Below are 11,303 nucleotides of genomic sequence, written 5' to 3'. Positions count from 1 at the left end.
ACCCGGGTGTTTTCCTATCTTCCTGGTGGTGGAAATTGAATAAAGATTGGTGCACTTTGTGTCTCTTCACTGTGTCTCACACCTGCACACACACACCATGGGTGCTGGGGAAAAAATAAGCACTACCGCACTTAGGTGGTAGTGTGGGGGTTAAAAGAAAATAAACAGGAGTGTCAACATGATGTTCTGGCTTAGTTGAAAAAAAAAGGAAAAAAAAATATATATATAAAAAAAAAGAAAAAAAAAAATAGGAGTATTTCACTGTTTTGATCACACAGCACTGCCCTTTGATGTGAAGGGCAGTGTTTGTCACTGGCCACCCGGGTGTTTTCCTATCTTCCTGGTGGTGGAAATTGAATAAAGATTCGTGCACTTTGTGTCTTCCACTGTGTCCCACACCTGCACACACACACATCATGGGTGCTGGGGATAAAATAAGCACTACCGCATTTAGGTGGTAGTGTGGGGGGAAAAAAAAAATAAGCAGGTGGTTGGGGGTTAAATTATAAAAAAAAAGGAGTATTTCACTGTTTTGATCACACAGCACTGCCCTTTGATGTGAAGGGCAGTGTTTGTCACTGGCCACCCGGGTGTTTTCCTATCTTCCTGGTGGTGGAAATTGAATAAAGATTCGTGCACTTTGTGTCTTCCACTGTGTCCCACACCTGCACACACACGCACCATGGGTGCTGGGGATAAAATAAGCACTACCGCACTTAGGTGGTAGTGTGGGGGTTAAAAAAAAAGAAAAAAAAAGAGAGAGAAAAAAAAATATATAAATAGGGATAAAAAAAAATAAAAAAAAAATAAAAATAGGAGTATTTCACTGTTTTGATCATACAGCACTGCCCTTTGATGTGAAGGGCAGTGTTTGTCACTGGCCACCCGGGTGTTTTCCTATCTTCCTGGTGGTGGAATTTGAATAAAGATTCGTGCACTTTGTGTCTTTCACAAAAAAAAAAGAAGTGTCACTGTGTCTCACACCTGCACACACACACCATGGGTGCTGGGGGAAAAAATAAGCACTACCGCACTTAGGTGGTAGTGTGGGGGTTAAAATAAAAATAGGAGTATTTCACTGTTTTGATCACACAGCATTGCCCTTTGATGTGAAGGGCAGTGTTTGTCACTGGCCACCCGGGTGTTTTCCTATCTTCCTGGTGGTGGAATTTGAATAAAGATTCGTGCACCTTGTGTCTCTCACTGTGTCTCACACCTGCACACACACACCATGGGTGCTGGGGATAAAATAAGCACTACCGCACTTAGGTGGTAGTGTGGGGGTTAAAATAAAAAAATTAAAAAAAAACAGGGATCACTTAGGTGGTAGTGTGGGGGTTAAAGAAAAAAGAAAAAAAAAGAAAAATAGGAGTACTTCACTGTTTTGATCACACAGCACTGCCCTTTGATGTGAAGGGCAGTGTTTGTCACTGGCCACCCGGGTGTTTTCCTATCTTCCTGGTGGTGGAATTTGAATAAAGATTGGTGCACTTTGTGTCTTTCACTGTGTCTCACACCTGCACACACACACCATGGGTGCTGGGGATAAAATAAGCACTACCGCACTTAGGTGGTAGTGTGGGGGTTAAAATAAAAAAAAAATTTAAAAAAAATTAAAAAAGGGAAGTGTCACTAAAAAAAAATTAACAGGAGTGTCAACTGCCTGCCCCTCTTCCGCGGTTATGTTAGAGCCCGAGTGTCCTTGGAGAAGGAGCACGCGGTGTCCACCAACACCCTGGAGTCGTTCAGGGGGAGGTGGGCGCCGCAGGGAGTGGAGTGCATCATTTCTCCCTCCAATTCTATTTTGATTTAGTCCCTACCCTCCCCTTCACTGTTTTGATCACACAGCATTGCCCTTTGATGTGAAGGGCAGTGTTTGTCACTGGCCACCCGGGTGTTTTCCTATCTTCCTGGTGGTGGAATTTGAATAAAGATTCGTGCACCTTGTGTCTCTCACTGTGTCTCACACCTGCACACACACACCATGGGTACTGGGGATAAAATAAGCACTACCGCACTTAGGTGGTAGTGTGGGGGTTAAAATAAAAAAAAAAAAAACAGGGATCACTTAGGTGGTAGTGTGGGGGTTAAAGAAAAAAAAAGAAAAATAGGAGTATTTCACTGTTTTGATCACACAGCACTGCCCTTTGATGTGAAGGGCAGTGTTTGTCACTGGCCACCCGGGTGTTTTCCTATCTTCCTGGTGGTGGAAATTGAATAAAGATTCGTGCACTTTGTGTCTTCCACTGTGTCCCACACCTGCACACACACACACCATGGGTGCTGGGGATAAAATAAACACTACCGCACTTAGGTGGTAGTGTGGGGGTTAAAATAAAAGAAAAAGAAAAAATAAATTCCCCCCTGTGTCTCTGGGGAGGAGGCACCGGCAAAAAAAAAGGAGTATTTCACTGTTTTGATCACACAGCACTGCCCTTTGATGTGAAGGGCAGTGTTTGTCACTGGCCACCCGGGTGTTTGCCTATCTTCCTGGTGGTGGAAATTGAATAAAGATTCGTGCACTTTGTGTCTTTCACTGTGTCTCACACCTGCACACACACACCATGGGTGCTGGGGGAAAAAATAAGCACTACCGCACTTCGGTGGTAGTGTGGGGGTTAAATTTAAAAGAAAAATAAAAAATAAAAAAAATAAAAATAGGAGTATTTCACTGTTTTGATCACACAGCACTGCTATTTGATGTGAAGGGCAGTGTTTGTCACTGGCCATCCGGGTGTTTTCCTATCTTCCTGGTGGTGGAATTTGAATAAAGATTCGTGCACTTTGTAAAAACAAATAAAAAATAGGAGTGTCTGGCATTTTGATACTCAATAGATAGGCAGGAAGCTGGAAGAACACAGCGTGAGCCTGAGCCCCTTTTTCAGGGCCTGCAGAGTCCTCCAGCCTCCTGTCTGTCTATTTTGGATTCCAGCACCTGCAGTTTTTTTTTGTCTCTAATCTATTTTGATACCCAGAGCTGTACCAGTGATGGAGTTATTTTAGGATCAATGATTAGAGAGTATAGATTTAAGGAAAATGGCAGGAGATTTACAAGAGATGTGAGGAAAAGTTTTTTTTAAACCAGAAGGTGTGGGAATCTGGAACTCAGTGTATGGACGGAAGAGGCAGAAACCCTGAGAGCATTTAAGAAGTATTTAGAAGTGCACTTTCAATGTCAAGGCACACAAGGCTATGGGCCAAATGCTGGAAAATGGAATAAAAATATTGTAGTTAGGTATTGGTTTCTGATTGGCATGGACATATTGGGCCAAAGGGCCTTTTTCTGTGCTGTAGATCTATGACTCATTTATGATTTTACCAAGCCAAGGAGAGAGCTGAAATTTCCTCCAGGATGATGTTGCACAGTGAGAGTTTTTACTCTGGATCTAATCTCTGCTACACCTCATTTGATTGTTCGGAGAGGGTTTCAGCCCAAAACATTGATTTTCCTGCTCCTCCGATGCGGTCTGTCCTGCTGTGCTTTTCCAGCTTCACATCTATTGACTTGTGATTGCTTGTCATTCCTTAATCTCCCTGTGTAGCTTAATGTTTTGTCTTTGTCAACTTCAGCAAAAGACAATTCAGGATGAATTACAAAAGGTCATCTGCAACACTAAGCTTAAGGAAACGGACTGCTTTAAATTTTAACTAAATATTCAGTATCCTGAAACCAACCTAATTAATCCAGTGAATTAATTGCACATTGACTTTCCTCCATTCCTTACCCCTGCTGTCCTGAGGAAACAGGGTGGAATCTTCCCAGCCTCTGAACAACATGGATATTAGAAAGAAACTTAAGAATTATTTAAGATTAGCAATGAGGAGCTTCCTGCAGTTGAAAGCAAAGGGTCCCGTTTTGCTAGCCCTATTGTTAAGTTTGTTAATGACAAAAAGCAGTTAGGAGTGCAAGATGTGAAAAGAATGTAAGGACCATACAGCGAGATTCAGATAACTATGTTGGTAATGATCTGGCAAATGGATTGCAAGGTGGGAAAATGTCAAATTGTCCATTTTGTTGGCAGGTTACAGAACCCATACATTCAGAAGGATCTGGCTATCTTTATGTATGAATTGTGATAGGTTAATATGCAGGTTCAGCAAGTAATAAGGAAAGCTAACAAGAGAAAAGATAAATGCGAGGTGCTGCATTTTGAGAAAGCAAACCTTAGCAGGACTTATACACTTAATGGTAAGGTCCTAGGGAGTGTTGCTGAACAAAGAGACCTTGGAGTGCAGGTTCATAGCTCCTTGAAAGTGAAGTCACAGGTAGATAGGATAGTGAAGGCGGCGTTTGGTATGCTTTCCTTTATCGGTCAGCATATTGAGTACAGGAGTTGGGAGGTCATGTTGCGGCTGTACAGGACATTGGTTAGACCACTGTTGGAATATTGTGTGCAATTCTGGTCTCCTTCCTATCGGAAAGATATTGTGAAACTTGAAAGAGTTCAGAAAAGATTTACAAGGATGTTGCCAGAGTTGGAGGATTGGAGCTATACGGACAGGCTTAACAGGCTGGGGCTGTTTTCCCTGGACTGTCGGAGGCTGAGTGGTGACCTTATAAAGGTTTACAAAATTATGAGGGGCATGGATAGGATAAATAGACAAAGTCTTTTCCCCTGGGGTGAGGGAGTCCAGAACTAGAGGGCATAGGTTTAGGATGAGAGGGGAAAGATATAAAAGAGACCCAAGGGGCAACATTTTCACGCAGTGGGTGGTTCGTCTATGGAATGAGCTGCCAGAGGAAGCTGGTACAATTGGAACATTTAAAAGGCATTTGAATGGGTATATGAATAGGAAAGGTTTGGAGGGATATGGGCTGGGTGCTGGCAGGTGGGACTAGATTGGGTTGGGATATCTGGTCGGCATGGACGGGTTGGACCGAAGGGTCTGTTTCCGTGCTGTACATCTCTATGACTCTAAATTGGATACAAACATAGGATGAGTACACTTCGGTTACAGAAGGTATTGGTAAGAACACATCCGGAGTACTGTATATCTAGTGTTGGTGTCCTTACTTAATGAATTTGTAAATGCACTGGAAACAATTCAAAGAAGGTTCACTCGGCTCATAACTGGAATGGGTAGGTCATTTATGAAGATGCGTTGGACAGACCAGACTTGTTATCCACTGGAATTTAGAAGAGAAATAGAAAATTGATTGAAACATACAAGATCTTTAACAATGTATTTGTGGAGAGGATGTCTCTACTTGTGGAAGCATCTAGACCAGGGGTCACTATTTAAAAATAAAGAGTTGTCCATTTAAGTCAGAGATGGGATTTTTGTTTCCTTGGATGGTTTTAAATCTTTGCAATGTTCTTCCTCAAAAGTTAGTGTCTTGGAAATTTTTAAAAGCAAAGATAGATAAATTCTTGATCAGTGAGGAAGTGAAAGATTGCGGGATAGCCAGGAAATATGGATTAATTAAAAAGCAATCCTGATCTTACTGAATGATGGAGAAGAGTCAAAGTACCAAGTGGCCTACTTCTCCCAATTCATATGTCCATTTCTTTCAACTATAGTCTATAAAATTATATTTTTTCGTGATCTTTTAGATATATATCAATAATCTGAGCTTAATTTCAAAGTTTGCAGATGAAACACTTGGGTATATGGTTAAAAAAAATGAGGAAGAAAGCAACCAACTTCAGAGACACAGCGTGCTTAAATGAGTAGGTATATGACAGATGTATTTAATGTGGAGAAATGTGAAATGATACTTTTCAATGGGAAGAATGACATGGAGTAATGCACTTTTCCATCAGGCCTGTTTGATAACTCTCCAAAGACTCCCTCTCTAGCATCCCCAGATATTTCCTGGACCTTAGGCCTGTACTGGACCCAAAACCCTAGATTCATACCTCAGAATACTGCTGCTGCTGGAACACAAAACACTCACCTGTCTAAGCCAGACGACTTTCAGAGAGGGGAATACCTATCAGAATTCCCTCTATTTCCTTGTGGTTTATGATAACACAATCACATATGTGCACTGTACTAGCTTTGGACCATGTAGCAGAAGAGTGCGCATATGCAAGAACCAAAGGAGGGTTGGGCAGGTAGCAAGAGGAGATCCCAAGCCATCTCCTCAGTTAGAGCCCTGAGGAATTGGGACAAATGTTGTCCCAGAAGGCCTACAAATGGGACACAGTACATGCAGCTAAATTCTGAGAAAATCAGCATCGTCGGTCACTCTGGATACTATAAACAAAATGCTACAGTTTTACAGGAGAAAACAGGGGCTTATGCACAGTAGGTCAAGTTAAGCAAACAATTTTAAAAAATTGGGGATTCTTGGCTTTGTATACAAAAACAAGGAAATTATTCTAAATCTCTTATAAAACACTGGCTAGGACTCAGCTAAGTATTGCAACACTTTTCATGAAGAATATCAAAGCTTTGCAATTGGTATCAAATATTTTGGAATGGTACCATGGATAAAGATACTGGGGAACCCGGACTTGTTCTCTCAGAGAAGAGAAGGTCAAGTGGAGTTTTGATAAAGATTTTCAATATTATGAATAATTTTGATAAAGTAGAGAGAAAGTATTCCGAAGGAATCACAGTTGGTACAAAATGGAGGTGTTGAGGGAGTTGAACAGATGCATTCAAGGGGAAGCTAGGTTTGGACATGAGAAAGAAAGGAATTAGAAATAATGGTGATTGGATCAGATGAAGTAGGATGGGATAATGCTTGTATGGAGCATAAAAACCAGCATAAACCAGTTAGACTGACTGGCATGTCTCAGGGGTGGGTTCTTTACCCAGAGAGTGGTGGGGGCATGGAATGCGCTGCCCGTGGGAGTGGTAGAGTCGGAATCATTGGCGACCTTTAAGCGGCATTTGGATAGGTACATGGATGGGTACTTAATCTAGGTTAGAAGTTCGGCACAACATCGTGGGCCGAAGGGCCTGTTCTGTGCTGTATTGTTCTATATGTTACAACCATCTTTATGAGAGCCTCAATGGTGAACATCAACAGGCTGATTTACAGTGGGTCACACCATTGTATGATGTGATCTTATCCTGATTATGTTCTAGCGTGAATTATTGGACATTGAATAGCACTGGAATAGATTTAGTGCTCCTTAGCTCTGAGAAATTATAATTATCCAACTATCATACGAGTTCAAACATCTAAACTGAGCACAGCATGGGACCCGACTCAGGAACATTTTATTCAGTATGCTTTGTTTTCTTGTTGCCTTTTGCTAACATAGCTATCAGGGAGCTCTTATGTTCTGATTGATGTACATATGTACAATTATTGATATTTCTGAGATACGCTTTAACTGAACTATTAGATCAACATTATAAGTTATTTGTAATGTTTCAGTTCAGTAATCTCAATAACTACAGTCACCTTACAGCTTGATTCTGTTTGCTGTACTTCAGAGTAATGTCATACTTATTGCACTGCCACTGCACCCGAGTGCTGAATAGATTTTTTCTAATCATTCTGTTCAATCATGACATTGCACACTTCTGGAGTAAGTGGCACTTGACCTTAAGCTTCCTGACTCAGAGAGTGGGACACTGCACCACAAAGCCCTGTATCCACAAAGTGCTAGAATTAAATAAAAACAAGTACAGACATGTTATGACACACCTCTGGAGACCGTGGGACTTTGAGCTTGGTTTCCTGGCTAAAAGGTTGGGTCACTAACTCAGCACCACGATAGCCCTATATCCATAACGTGAGAAGGATATCTAATGGCAGGTACTCTCCCACTTTGGTGTTTGTGACCAATGCCTTCTGCAGGCTCTCCGAGACTTATGAATAAAACAAAGAACCACACGTTTTAGTTTAAACAAAGACAAAAGAAGAAAGACAGTACAATGTACTGTGTTTGCAGACAAGGCATGCAAGATGTTGGACATATTTACATATTCACATCAGGATATTTTTAGTACTTTACAGCCAATGAAATACCTTTTGAAATCTAGTCTGTTGTAAGGCAGGAAACACAGCAGCCAATTAGCACAGAGCAAGTTTCCAGAAACATCAGTGCGATATTGACTAGATTGTCTGCTATTAAATCTAAATCTTAAGTTTTTCTTCACTAAGTCTGTGTTGCATTGAATTTTATTTTCCCTGGTGAGTTTGTTATCACAAGGCTAGCAAGTTCTCTCACCCTAGACAAAAGTGAGGACTGCAGATGCTGGAAACCAGATCCAGATTAGAGTGGTGCTGGAAAAGCACATCAGGTCAGGCAGCATCCGAGGAGCAGGAAAATCGATGTTTTGGGCAAAAGCCCTTCATCAGGAATGGAGGCAGGGAGCCTCCAGTGTCTCTCCACCCCGGAGGCTCCCTGCCTCCATTCCTGATGAAGGGCTTTAGCCTTAAACATCGATTTTCCTGCTCCTCGGATGCTGCCTGACTTGCTGTGCTTTTCCAGCACCACTCTAATCTAAGTTCTCTCACCCTGTCTTATCAAACTCACCTCAATCATTACCTCTCTGGTCCCTATGGTATCTCTCACATTCATTTTGCCACATGCATTTCCGGAAGATCTCGACTCTCTCCAGATATCATAGAATTCACCTGCATCCCTTGTGCCTACATTGTGTTTAAGAGCACTGAATAAGCATAGTCAGTCCAGAGCTGCCTGCCTCATTGCTGACATTTGCCCTGGACATGGCAGACTGGGTGAAATCAGTGCCCTGCTCTCAGAGAAGGGTCCGAGAGGTCATGCTGGATGAGATGGTGCTCATGCAGAACTTCCCCTGAACCCAGGACCAGCAGTGGAGGCTACAATAGCAGACCATGTTCCAAGTTTACCACCCAGGTTCAAGTAGACTCAGCCATCTGCAGAAGTACTAAAGGGAGAAAAAAATTCAATCTCTTTTCAAAGTCTGCCAGGATACATTCGACCATCTTCTCTCTAATACCTCACACACACTCTGTTACTGTACATGCCTCTCATCAATGGTCATGTTTCACAATTCTCAATAATGTCTGCCACCTCTTTCCTTATTTGCTCTCACCCACCCAAACCCTGACACTACTAACCCTGCATGCCCTCTGCATTGTCTACTCACTGACTCAGTACACCTCCCTACCTGTACCAAAAGTAACAGCTGTGCCACCCACTTCCTCTCCCATAATATCTACCCCTTTTTCTCTCTCTCTCTCTCTCTCTCTCTCATTCCAGATTGAAAGCAACATGTAGGACAGAATGAGTCAAGACAGTTTATGAACTGCCCAACATTCTGCTCCTTACCCCTCATGAGAGGATACTGACAGCCACAAGCAGGCCCTGGACTGATATCAGAGACTTCCCTTAGTGTATTGCACTGGGATCCCCTGAATGAAGGCTATCCCCCTTGACAAGACTCAGATCTGCTGACAACTAGTCAAGCTTCCTGACTTTGTGTCTGTGCTAAATGGCATGGCAAGGCAAGGCAGCTGTAATATGAACCTGGTTTCTAGCTAACAGGTCAAAGCACAATAAGGCAAGGCAAGATCTTGCAAGACGGGGTTTCTGTGAGTATCCAGGTAGGGTCAGAGTGAGTTAAATGCAGACTAGTTCAGTCCATGAGCTGAGTGTGTGCCCCTGAACAATGGTATCTTTGTTGTAGCATTATAATGATAGTTGCTGGTACAGTCCACAAAACAGTATTGGAGTGCATAAGTGACCTGGAGATATGCCATGAGAGTTCTTAGAGTCAAGCAATATCAGATGCCAATGTCCTTGGATGTGGGGTGCATATGGGTGATGCCTATGAAGTATGCCCTAAGATATCGATGCCCAGTTTTCACCATGGAGATTGTTAAGAGCAAGCAGTGAACCGAATCCACCAGATTCTTACTCTGGTTTCCTTGTTGAGTGTTCCCAATATCAAGCTTGTTTAGTAAGTTTGCCAAGATGGGAGTCTGAATATTCATGAAGCGAGTTGCGGCATTTACATGACATTTATCAAATCAATATGAGCATCAATTGATATCTCATCACTGTCTAGATGAGTCTCACTGTGCCACTTGCGAAAAGGGCAGCATGGTGGCTTAGTGGTTAGCATTCGCCAGGGACCTGGGTTTGATTCCAGACTCAGGCAGCTGTTTGTGTGGAGTGTGCACGTTCTCCACATGTCTGCATGGGTTTCCTCTGGGTGCACCAGTTTCCTCCAACAGTCCAAAGATATGCAGGTTAGGTGAATTGGCCATGCTAAATTGCCCATAGTGTTCAGGGATGTGTAGGTTAGGTGCATTAATCAGGGGTAAATGTTGAGTAATAGGGTAGGAGAATGGCTCTTCGGAGGGTTGGTGTGGACTTGTGGGCCAAATGGCCTGTTTCCATACTATAGAGATTCTATGAAAAGCATAAAAGGATGAAGAGCGATTACCTCAACATCAGGATGGGCATCACTGAAGTTGTTCCCTGATTCTGTCACACATCCCGCCATAGGTCACAGTGTTCAGATAAGATTCCACCATTAAAGTGTTGGATGAAGGATAACATTGATTATGACACCAGGAGAACTCCTCTGCTTTGAAACAGATTATTTAAAATATTCTATTATTATCGGCGAGGCCATCCCATTTGTTGGTTACCTATTATATGAAGACAAATCTAAATTTATCTTTAATGAGCTTGACATTCTGGCCCTCAACATTCTTCAACAATTTAAATTCGTTTTCCAGATTTTTCTTTTAATCCTTCACTGCATCATCTATACTTTGATGGAAATCTAGGCTGCTACTCATATTAAAGAATTGCTGTTATGTCAGAACTGCTAACTTTTGGATGAGACATTAAACTGAAGTCCATCTTACCTTTCAGAGCAAATTTTTTTTAAAAAAGCAATAGGCAAAGAGGAGGAGCAGGAGATATCTGTACAGTATCCCAGCCAACAATCCTTCAAACATCATTAAATAAAACAGATTATCATTACATTCATTATTACACTGCTGTTTTATTGGATCCTTGCTGTGAGCAAATTGGTTGTCACATTTCCTCCATTACAACAGCCGCTGAACTTCAATGTTTCTTCATTGCCTATAAAGCACTTTTTGAGAGGTCCTGATGTCCTGGGGTCATGAAAGGCGCAGTATAAATACAAATTATTTTCTTTTTACAAGATTAGATAATTCAAAATGTCTTTTTCTCAAGGCTGTAAAACAAATTCTTTCTGGAAAAATATGTGAACTATCAGTCAGACTCATGGCCCTTCTCTGTATACAGCCTCCACTTCTTGAATATCTGCTGCGTGTCTTGGTGACCAGACTAAACACACTATTCAAGATATAATTTGACTCAAGCACAGAATAGTTTGATTGTGATTTTCTGAATCTTGAATTCCAC

Source organism: Chiloscyllium plagiosum, unplaced genomic scaffold (assembly GCF_037043375.1).
Source record: "Chiloscyllium plagiosum isolate Xiang-an unplaced genomic scaffold, Cpla_swu_hap1 HiC_scaffold_24, whole genome shotgun sequence".
In the NCBI taxonomy this organism is placed as follows: Eukaryota; Metazoa; Chordata; class Chondrichthyes; order Orectolobiformes; family Hemiscylliidae; genus Chiloscyllium; species Chiloscyllium plagiosum.
The sequence above is the reverse complement of the archived record's forward strand: the minus strand, read 5'-3'. Positions refer to the sequence as shown.